This window comes from Castor canadensis, chromosome 9 (assembly GCF_047511655.1).
Source record: "Castor canadensis chromosome 9, mCasCan1.hap1v2, whole genome shotgun sequence".
NCBI lineage: Eukaryota > Metazoa > Chordata > Mammalia > Rodentia > Castoridae > Castor > Castor canadensis.
The window spans coordinates 123,845,517-123,856,682 of NC_133394.1; the positions used below are offsets into that span (position 1 = coordinate 123,845,517).

The window sequence follows — 11,166 nt, forward strand, 5'->3', positions numbered from 1 at the left end:
GTGTGTGTGTGTGTGTATATGTGTGTATGTGAATATGTGTGTGTGTATAGTATATAAATGCTGGGCAGATAAAATACAATATTAAAAAGCACTAGTTCAAGAGAAGCAGAAAAAGAAGAAAATGCAAGAAGGACAAATGAGACAAACAGCAAATAGTAGTTTTAAACTCAATCATATTACTGGGTGCCAGTGGCTCACATCTGTAACCCTAGCTACTTAGAAGGCTGAGATCTGGAGGACTGAGGTTTGAGGCCAGCCTTGGCAAATAGTTCTCAAGACCCCAGCTCCAAAATGGACCCCAGAGCAAAATGGACTGGAGGTGTGGCTCAAGAGGTAGCATTCTTGCCCTGAGTTCAAAGTCAAGTCCCACACATACAAAAAACCTCAACCATCTTGATAATTATGTTAAGTGTAAATGGCTTAAATACCCTAATTAAAAGTCACAGATTTTCCAGGTGCCAGTGGCTCATGCCTGTAATACTAGGGAGGCTGAGATTGGGAGGATCACAGTTCAAGGCCAGCCCAGGCAAATAGTTCATGAGACCCATCTCCAAAATAACTAGAGCAAAATGGACTGGAGGCATGGCTCAAACAGTAGAATGCCTGCTTTGCAAGTATAAAGCCCTGAGTTGAAACCCCGTTACCACCAATTAAAAAACAAAAAAGGTCAGAGATTGTCAAACAAGTAAGATCATATCCTATGATTAAATATAAGTGATCTTTTTTAAGTTAGAAAAGAAAGTATGGGAGAAGATATACTGTGCAAACACTAATTACAAGAAAGATGGGCTGGCAATATTAATATTGGACAGAGCAAACAATATAAAAAGGAATATTACTTAAATTCATCAGGAGATTCCTAAATTTAATCCAGCTTCAAAATACATGTAGCAAAAGCTATCAAAACTGAAAGGAAAAACTTAAATTCAACACTTTACACTTAATAAAGAAAGAAGAGCAAGGATAGAGAAGACTTGAACAGCACCATCAATCAACAAAATCCAGTTGGACTCTCCCTTAGGACACCAATTCTTTCCAAGTTCACATGGAACAGTAACCAAAGGAGACATGCGTTATTCAGAAAGCCTGTCCCAGTAAGTTGAGATGTGTTGAAATTATAGACTATGTTGTCTGACCATAATGAAATTAAACTAGAAATCAGCAACAGTTATTTGGAAAGCCTCTGAATAGTTAGGAATTAAACACACTTCTAAACAACACAGGGATCAAAGAAGGAATAACAAAGGACCTTAGAAAATATTCTGAACCAAACTAAAATGAAAACACATATGAGAACTGATGGGCAGTAGCTAAGGCAGTGTGTCAAGGGAAATGTATCATGTTACATGTTTACAATAGAAATCAAGAAAAGTCTAAAATCAATAGTCTAAGATTACACCTTAAAAAGCAAGAAAAGAACAAATTAAATTTAAAGAAAATAGAGTAAAAATAACAAAGATAAAAGTAGGAATCAGTAAAAGGTAAAACAAAAATAATCAGTAAAGACTATTGTTGATTCTTGGCAGTTTTCCACAAAATTTATAAACCTCTAGCTTGACTCATGAAGAAAAAAAGGGAGAAGATGCAAGGTATGGGTAGGCAGATCACAGTCTGAGGCTGGCACCAGGCAAAAATGCAAGACTCCATCTGAAAAATAAGGAAAGCAAAAACAGGGCTGAGAGTGGTTCAAATGGTGGAGCAACTTCCTAGCAAGCATGAGGCCCTCAGTTCAAACCCCAGTACTGCCAGAAGAAAGAAAGAAAAGAAGACAGGAAGAAAGGAAGGGGCTGGTGGAGTGGCTCAAGTGGGAGAACCTGCCTAGGAAGTGTGAGGCCCTGAGTTCAAAACCCAGCACCACCAAAAAAAAGGAAAAAAAAAAGTGTGGGGGAGTAGGGAAGGAAAAGAAAATAGAAAATACATCTTGCCAAATAGGACTGAAGAGAACTGTAGCCCCAGATTGCTTCATTTGTGAATTCTATCAATTTTTTACCAAAGAAATACACCAATGTTTCATGAACTCTTAGAAAATGGGAGAATGGAAGGAATTTCCCAAGTCATGAAACCAGTATCACCTTGATAAGGAAATATGACAAAGATATTATAGGAGGGAGGGAAAAGAAAAAAAGCAGAGAGCAATCTCCTTCATAAACACAGGCATACAAAATATTAGTAAATTGAGTGAGACAATCTCTCTCTTTTTTTTTTTTTGGTGAGGTTTTGGGGTTTGAAGTCAGGGCCTACACTTGAGCAACTCCACCAGCCCTATTTTTGTGATTTTTTTTGGGATAGGGTCTCGGGAGCTATTTTTCCCAGGCTGGCTTTGAACCGCGATCTTCCTGATCTCTGCCTCCTGAGTAGCTAGGATTACAGGTCTGAGCCCTTGGTGCCCGGCAAGTGCACCAATCCCTTAATGTGTGCTGCCCAAGTGGAGGTTATTGCAGGAAAGTAAGAGAAGCTATCAACTTTCTATTACTGTAATAAATACCTGAAATGATCAATTTACAAAGAGAAAGAGGTTATTGTGGTTCTCGGTTGGGAGGATTCAGTCCAGGTGGGTTGGCCTTGTTGCTTTTAACATTGGGGATGTGATGGAATGAAGCTGCTCATCCCAAGGCCACCACACAAAAGAGGAAGAAGAAGGGGCTGGGTTTCCACTGTCCCCTTCCAGGTGCCCCCAGTGACAGAGAGACCTCCCACTAGGCCTGACTTCTTGCAGTTTCTACCACCTCTCAATAGCACCACATTAGAGATTAAGCCTTTGTTTTATACGTGTACCTTTTGGGGGACATTTCAGATCCAAACCATAGCAAAGACATCAGAGGAGGGGTGTGTAACAAAAGGAAGTGCAAATAAAAGTAAAAAGGGACCAGGGTGCTGGTGGAATACTATGTTGTCAAAAAGAATGAGATGGATCTATGATGATAACATCTTAAGTGAAAAGGCAAGTTGCAGACCAATACAGGTAGCACAACGTATTTGCTATTACAGAACTCATCAAAAACGATTTACATTTTATATGAATGCATTTTTATATGTTTGTCTATGCAAAGAAAAAGATCAACATGAATTTACACGAAGCTTGCAATAGTTATTAACTCTGGGAAATAGGATCTGGTTGAAGGGATTGAAGTTTCCATTTATTTATTTATTATTATTTGGCAGTACTGTGATTGAACCCAGGGCCTGGAGCAAGCTGGGCAAGTGCTCTGCCACTTAAGCCATGCTCCCAGCCTATGCCATTTTATTTTATGCACTTGTATACTGTTTGTCTGAATTTGTTTCAACAAGCTTGTTCTGCAGTCACCTTCCTTCTTGAAAAACAAAGATAACATAGGATTCGTGATCTGGAAATCCTTTCCAACTTGAAAGCTCCATTTTAGAATTTGAGCTGTGAGATATGCCTCAGTCTCCTCCTGTGACTGACTTATCTCAGTGATGACACTGTGCTGGGGTCAAGTCCACACTCTTAAAGTGGCACTGCAGGTTTTCCTTGACCTGGCAACTTACCTGGCTCCCCAGTGTCTTCAGCAATCCCCCAACTCACAGACTCTGTGCTCCCTGGAACTCACTGGAAGATGTGGAGCTCCTGGGATTCTCCAGGATTCAGATGCAGCTTACTGATTGCCTGTAGCTGTCTAACAGTCTCATATGAGAGTGTCACCTTCTTCACAGGAGGCCCTCCCTTACCTGCTGTTGGGATGGTCAAGAGCCCATACCCCCTCTATGACTTTTTTGAGACTGGCCAGTCTCAAAGAACTATAAGACTAATTTAAAAAGTCCTTACAAGTTATTATTATTATTATTATTATTATTGCATAGAGCCTAAAATAAAACTTACAATCATCAAATCCCAGCATTTTAGAATTGGAAAGGATTTAGGAGTTATCTGGGGAGAGTTATTTTCAATCAACATCAGTAGTCAAAGTGCAAATCTCTGTCAGTTTTCACATTCTGAGCCAAATCAGAAAATATAAGCAATGGAGCAGATTGTTTAAGAATGCCAGGTGAAAAGCATTCAGCTTGGATGCTGTCTTCTAATTCAGCAATGATGTCGTCTTCCTCTCAGTGTAAGGCTGTTTATGAATGATGTGCTAGTGGGAGTTGTATTCTGTTTTATTTCCTTGGCAACCCTATGTTAACTGTTGGTTCCTTCTTGATTTGTTTAGTTTAATTGGCCTATTAAGTCCAAAAAGTCTGCAAACCCTAGCTCTCACATCTTTTCCCTCAGAACTGAGACCCAGCGAGATTGTGGTGGCTTTGCTCATAATTACAGGAATGAGTATTTCAGTTCAGTGTTTTCTGCTAGTGTCCAGAATGCAACTGTGTATGTTAAAAATATTATGCATGTTTTCTGTTCAGCACTTTCAATTCAGAAGTCAGACAGTCAGTTGACATATTTGTTGTTATTGCAATCAGAAATAAATTTGCTCTCTGCAAAAATGTCTAGACCCATATGCTATTGCTGTCTGTCAGTATTTGATGAGGTTTTAAGAAACATCAGAGTTCTGAAACTATGTATATGTAATGTTACTATTGACTTTGATATGGAAATGAAGACTGTTCTGCTTCAAGTTTTGATTGCTTACTAAGTTTGAAGGTGTTGTAAACACCTCAAAATGTGTCCTTCTGCCAGAGTCTCAGAAACTAAAGACACCAGGCTCTAGTTGGAGCCTCAGAGAACCCTGGATTTGGAGTCTGCAGAGCGTGGTCTTGTCACCTCAATTTCCTGGTGGAGTGATCTTGGGCCAGTCACTTCACCCCAGTTTCTCTTCTGTCGGGTATAAAATCACATGCCAGGCCTACCTTAGAGGGTTCTCATGATGCAAAAACAAGGTGCAGCATGTTTAGTAAACATGACCTTGTTTGCATTTCTGTGGGCCTTACGGTCTGTAAGTTTCTTCAAATCAGGAATCGCATCACAAACCTTGTATGTGTCCCCAGGACCTGGTTTGTTGACCTAGATGGTAGTCACACGTTAAGAGAGGGCACTATGGGTGCTGACACCAAGTCACTCAGCATTTTCTTTCAGAAAAGTTGTACTGGTGTTCGTTCATCACCAAACCGATTCGTTGGTCAGATGGTCTTAACTGTACCTTCTGTGTGCTCCCTCCTGTGAAGGGCATTCAACTGAGGGACAAGAAGAGAGTGACTTTGCCTTCTTTGGCAACGTCTTAAAATGTCAGCCAGCTATTTAAAATCTAGACATCAGGATTTTGCCTTCTATTGAAAAGATGAGGAGATGACTGGCTGGGGCAGCACAGGGGCGTCCCCATCAACCCGTGGCCTCCCGAAGCCTGAGGTGGATATGAACGGCCATTTACTCTGCTTGTACTTGTATAGATTTTTATTGCACATCAGACATAGTGTAGGCACTTTGCTCATCCATCCGACCACCCATCTTCCCTCCCATCTATATGTCCATCACAGGCGAAGAAACGGGCGTGGAAGCCATCTGGCTCTCCAAGTTTGTGCTTCTAATCGCTCAGCTACATCGTGATGGTGTGTGTGTTTGGGGAGTTGGGGCAGAAACCAAAAATCAAACCTAACCAAAATGTAAACTTGTGCTATAATCTCTTGTCCAGACCACTCTGTTCTGTTCAAGTAGAGAAGGAGTCACAAAGAAGTGATTTGTAGAGTTTTAAAGATGAATAAATGGGGCACAATGGCTCACCCCTCTTATCCTAGCTACTTGGGAGGCTGAGATTAGGAGGATGGCGGTCAGAGGCCAGTCTGAGCAAATTGCTTGCATTGATACCAGAGGAGAGGAGACTGAGCTGGGTGGATCTGCGAGGAGGAGGTGAGGCTAATGTCTTTTGACCAACCTGCTGCAGATGAATCTGCACCCTCACAGGCGTCCAGTTGACCTTCATCTATTGCTTTCACAATATAAGAAAGTCGGTTTTGTAACATAGGTGTCCCTAATACTGGCCTGGCTGTTTACTTCTGCTTCAGTCCCCAGGCATATGAGCAAAACTTCAGGCACTATAACGAGCAGAAACTTGAGACAGAGCTTATCTTGTAATGCTGGGGTTTGCATCATATCCAGGGCGTGGTGTCACTTTAGAAGGCAAGTTAAATAATTACGTGTTTACAGATTGAGCAAATAGTCATGTGCCCTGAGAGAGCTCACGATCTGTTCTTTGAGTACCCAGTGAACAATGTTCTCAGCTGGAGGGTAGACGCTTGGTTATATTGAATGGTTTCAGTATATCATATATCATATCTGAACACACGTGCACATACATACACTTACACACGTGCATGCATATGTATGTATGTGTATGTGTGAGGGTGTGTAGACACTTGTATTGAATATCTAGGTATCATCTTGCACCTAACTGTACTAATTTACAAAATAAGTATTTACAAAATAGCTCAGGGAAGCTTGGAGATGTTAAGTGACTCAATTAAAGCTAATTTGAGCAAGTCCTGGTCACTGACCTTTCCCAGGACACTGCAGTGTCCTGTCTGTATAATGTGATATATACACGTATAGTATATACACTATATACTATACTATACAAGTATAGTACTTTGTATTTTTGTGTTCCCTCATGGTGGGATGAAGTGACAGAGAATGTTACAATCATTAGGGCTACCCTAAACTGCCCTCTTTGGAAAATAAAAATGCCAATTAAAAGATTATATGCTTTTTCTGTTATTATTCCTCTTTCCTGGGAGAGAGATGGGAACTGTGTTTGACTCTGGTTTTTGTTGTTGTTTTTGTTGTTTGTTTGACTGATTTTTTTTAAAGAGACAGGGTCTTACCATATTGCCCAGTGTGATCTTAAGCTTCAGGGCTCAGGCGATCCTTCTGGCTCATCCTCCCTGGTAGCTGGGATGGGTCTACAGGTGCCACCATGCCTGGCTATTTTTTCTTTGGTGGTGCTGGGGTCAAACCCAAGGCCTGGTGTGCACTGACTCTTGTTTTTTCTGGGGTTGTCTATCAGCTACTGTCACCAGCAGTACTGAGCCACAGTTCCCACCCTCGCCTTGTCTGTTTTCTTGGTTTGTTGCTCTCGGATGCTTTCTTCCTTTTCTATTTTTGCTTTTCAGGGACAATGCAAGGCACAATAGTTATCTGATTCAGAACTTGTAAACCCATTTGAAATATGGGAATGTCTTGTTTTTGTAGCTTGATGCCAGATCTAAAGGTGAGCTGTCAAGCGCTGATTTCTTCTTTCCCTCCTCAGTCTAGCTACTTGAACTTAAAGTTGAGGACTTTGAAATTCTACAGTAAATTTGGCTGCATGCCACTGCTGTTCTTAGAAGTGGCTTTGGGACACAGGTATTGGTGTCTTGGCCCTTCTTGGCTGTGAGTTTACAGGTCCTGTTTCCATTGCTCGATTCCCTTCCAGGTGCGCCATTCCTTTGCTCTGGCCTTTTAGCTGGCTGGGATTAAGTTTCTGTTCCTTGAGAAATTGTCGTCCACACAGAGACTTTAGGTGCCCTTAGAAGTATGTGGGGAAACACAAAGTGACTTCCGGATGGAGACGGCTTCTCCCCATCAGAACTAAGAAGCCCACAGCTGGTCCAGTCCTCTACTGCAGCCACATCTCATTTCCTTATTTGTACAGGATGAGAATCAGACAAGATTGCCTCTAAGATGCTTTTTTGCTTCAATATGCTACGAGGCAAAGAAAGCTAAGAACATGTATGAACTTAAAATTCTGTAATTTTAAGAATTATCTGGAAAAATAAGATTTTGGCACCCATCAGCAGAAGAAAAATGCCGAGTTTGCATCACATGAAATTAAGGTTGAGCCTAGTCCTCCCAGTGTCTTGATCTGTAACTTCTAGCAAATTACTTCTCTCTGAGCCTTAGGTTTCTTATCTTTAAAAAGGAAGTACTGGGCCAGGTATGGTGGTGAGGGAATGTAGTCCCAGCTACTTGGGAGGTGGAGGTAGAAAGATCTCCATTCTAGGCCAGTTCAGGCAAAGTTAGGGCAGGACTCTATCTGAAAAACTAAAAGCTTGAGATACAAGCTCAAGTGGTAGAATGCTTGTCTAGGAAGTGTGAGGCCCTAAGGTCAATCCCAGGACAGAAAGAGAGAGAGAGAGAGGAAGGAAACACTACTTTTTTTTTCTGTACTGGGGCTTGAACTCAGGGCCTTCACTTTGAGCCATTTCACCAGCCCTTTTTTGTGAAGGGTATTTTCAAGATAGGGTCTCACAAACTATTTGCCCCGGCTGGCTTTGAACTATGATCTTTCTGATTTTTGCCTCCTGAGTAGCTAGGGTTACAGGCATGAGCCACCGGTGCCTGGCAAAACACTAGTCTTAGTTTGTTATAAAGATTTAACACATGTAGACAGTACATTTAAGGTGCTGTGTGCATAGTGGGCACAGAGCAGTCGTTCTGTAAATGGTATGAGTTACTGGGATGACAGTACTCTTATGACTATGGTTTTGGGATTTGGAATAAATTAGACCTAAGGAAGTCAACATATGCAGAAGGTTTTGCAGGGGAAGGGCTAAGAATGACTCAGGATGGAGTAGCTCCTGGAAGAAATGATGCCAAAGACACAATAAAAAAATGGAGGTGAAGGACTCTGATGGGCAAAGTCACTTACTTATTTCTGACACTTGTTGCTGGTATAGATGGTTTTGATGAGAAAAATCTCATTATCAGTATAGTCTTGTGACTTGGCCATCATTTATCTTGCTTTGTATTCAAAGGTGATGGCATGTTGATGACATACTTTTATTCTTGCTATCCATAATAGACATGGGCGTGTCTGAAAAGACAACCTGGGCTGAGCAATTCTTTCTCCAGTACCCGGATCTGGAGATTGCCTTTATTTTGCAGCTATGACCCATGTTTCTAGCACCTGTCACTTTGACTGTTTTGGCAGACATTGAGATTCTTGGCAATCCCACCTGGGCTCTCTAGGTCTGGGGGTGCAGGGGGTCCTGAAGTCCTTGAAATTCTTTGCAGAATTGTGTGTTATGAGCATATTTACATGTGAAGCGATGGTGGCCAGAGGAAAGAAATCAGACTCAAAAAAGCCAGGAATTGCTGCTCAGGGTGTCTTGGACTAGGAAAGAATTTAAATGACTTCACAGGAGGCAGAGCTTCAGAGATCCCAAACACCTGCTTGTCCTGCATCGGTAGTACTTCCACACACACCTCTAACAAACAATGCAGGGGCTGAGTCTCTGGGGCCCAGTCTTCCTGGTTCCACACCAGTTTAAGGAATAGCCCAGGGCCTGGCTGAATGATCTGGAGGATCTCTGATGAATGTGGGTGAAGAATTAGCACTTTCTTCTTTGTCCTTAGACATTCCCCCTCTCCCTCCTCAGGAAACTCAGGAAAGTGTCAGAGAATAAAATTTCCAGGGAAAGAAAGAAAAACTGATTTTAACACCAGCAACTTAAAAGTGTAAAGTAAGAGTTGCAGAATGAGAATTTTAAAAGAAAAGCAGGAAAAATACTTGTTTTCCAGCTTTCATTTGCAAAGAGAATGAATCCTTTGTGCCTGGCTTTGCCTCCAGGCAAGCAGGGGCCACAGGGCCACACCCCAGGGTGTGTTTTGGCTCCATTCACTCTTCCTTCTCCTCCTCCCCACCCCCCTGTTTTTCTTCCTCCTCCTCCTTCTCCCCACTCACACACACCTCTCTCTCTCTCCCTGTCTGTCTCATATATATACACACTCATATTTAGCAGATATAAATGTCATCGTATCACTAGTGTCAGAGTTTGGGATTTCTTCAGGAGATATTGATTACCATAAATTGAGATTGGGAGAGGAAATGGATTTTAGTTGAACCTCATTTTGAATGTACAAAACTTCTCTTTTAAGAAAAGGAGGGAAATAAATAGAAACTGTTGGACCTTTGTTGAGCCCAAAGCTGCTATTAAGCTAAGGGAGTCAAAAGCCCAAAGTCCATTCATTCAAGAAATCTTTCCAGAAGGTGTGTTAGATCCTGGATGTGGAGTCCTGGAAGTTTACTTTCTGGTCTTTTACATAGGTGATATAACTGAGAAGTGATAAAATGCACTTTTCAGTATTCTGAAAAAGAAAAATGCTAAGTGGGTTGGAGGAATATACTAGGTCATCCACAGACAAATATTTCATGTCCATCGAAGGGGAACAGTTAAATAAAAGTGTTGGTTTCCATGATGGAATGCTACCCAGCAGTCAAAAGTAATGAACTGAACTCATGGGTAGTGAAGTGGATGTGTCTCAAAATTCCTGTTGAGAGAAGAAAGTAAGTTTTAGGGCATGCACAGAATTACCAAATATGTTTTTTAAAAAAAATCCCACATAAAATAACACATTGAACTGAAAAGCATGGTTACCCTTCGTGGGGGGACAGTAGGCCACCATGGTGGGGCCAGAGAGAGCTGTGGACTCACCTGTTCTTGCTGGGGATTGCTGATGGGAGCCTGGAGGCCCAGCCTTCTTCCTCAGAAAGCAGTTGAGGTTTTGTAAATATCCTGCCTTCTTCTAGTAGACCATGTGACTTCCTGGTCCACCAAGGCCCTACTGAAGTCCAGAGAACTGGGTCTCTTCTATGTTTTTTTTTTTTTTTTTGAGGGCTTCAGCCTAGCTTAAAAAAGAAAGAAGAAGAACTACCAAAAGAATGTTAACAGTCAACACAGTATATTTTCAATACATTTAGCCCTTACTCACGTCAGTGTGTCTCTGTGATGATCCCTGAGCCAGTCGCCTGGCCGCTGCTCTCTTCCATGGAGCCCTACTCCTGGCTCCAGGAACCAGAAAACCTTGTTCAAAACAGGCCTGCAGCCCAAGGATGGAAGGCCAGACAAGGCAACTTCTAGCCCCTCCTCAGGAGTAGAGAACCTACCCAGGCCTGGCAACAGGTTCTGTGGCCTCTCTCCTGCAATGTGGGTCCAGTTTCAGAGTTGTGCAGTTATCCAGCACTGAAAGGAGAAAATTTTACCTTCCCAGCCATCCTTCCCTTTCTTTCTGCAGGGCATTTAAGGTCAACCAGGCTTTCAGTCCACACCCTGTGCCAGCCCAGCCCAGCCCTGCCTCCCTCCAGGCCCAGGCAGAGAATTGAGGCCAAATGTATGGCTCCAGTTTAATAACCCTGTAAAATGTCCAACCATTTTATTTTTGAAGTAGAAAATGTTCATCCTAAGAAAAAGTTGCAAAGAGGCATAAAATATTAAAAATATACAAGCATTTCACTTTATTGA

The 11,166-nt window shown here is 41.9% G+C and overlaps 2 long non-coding RNA genes across 3 annotated transcripts in view; one reads left to right on the top strand and one right to left on the bottom strand.

Moving 5' to 3' along the window:
• The window catches only part of LOC141410994 (uncharacterized), an 86,910-nt gene that overhangs the window by 19,559 nt on the left and 56,185 nt on the right, over positions 1–11,166 (top strand). The gene's annotated exons all lie outside the window — the stretch shown is intronic.
• LOC141410995 (uncharacterized) lies at positions 9,741–10,930 on the bottom strand. The gene is made up of 2 exons (XR_012435836.1): positions 10,360–10,930; positions 9,741–10,195 (listed from the first exon to the last, which is right to left on the bottom strand). It is a non-coding gene; the product is annotated as an uncharacterized lncRNA (long non-coding RNA).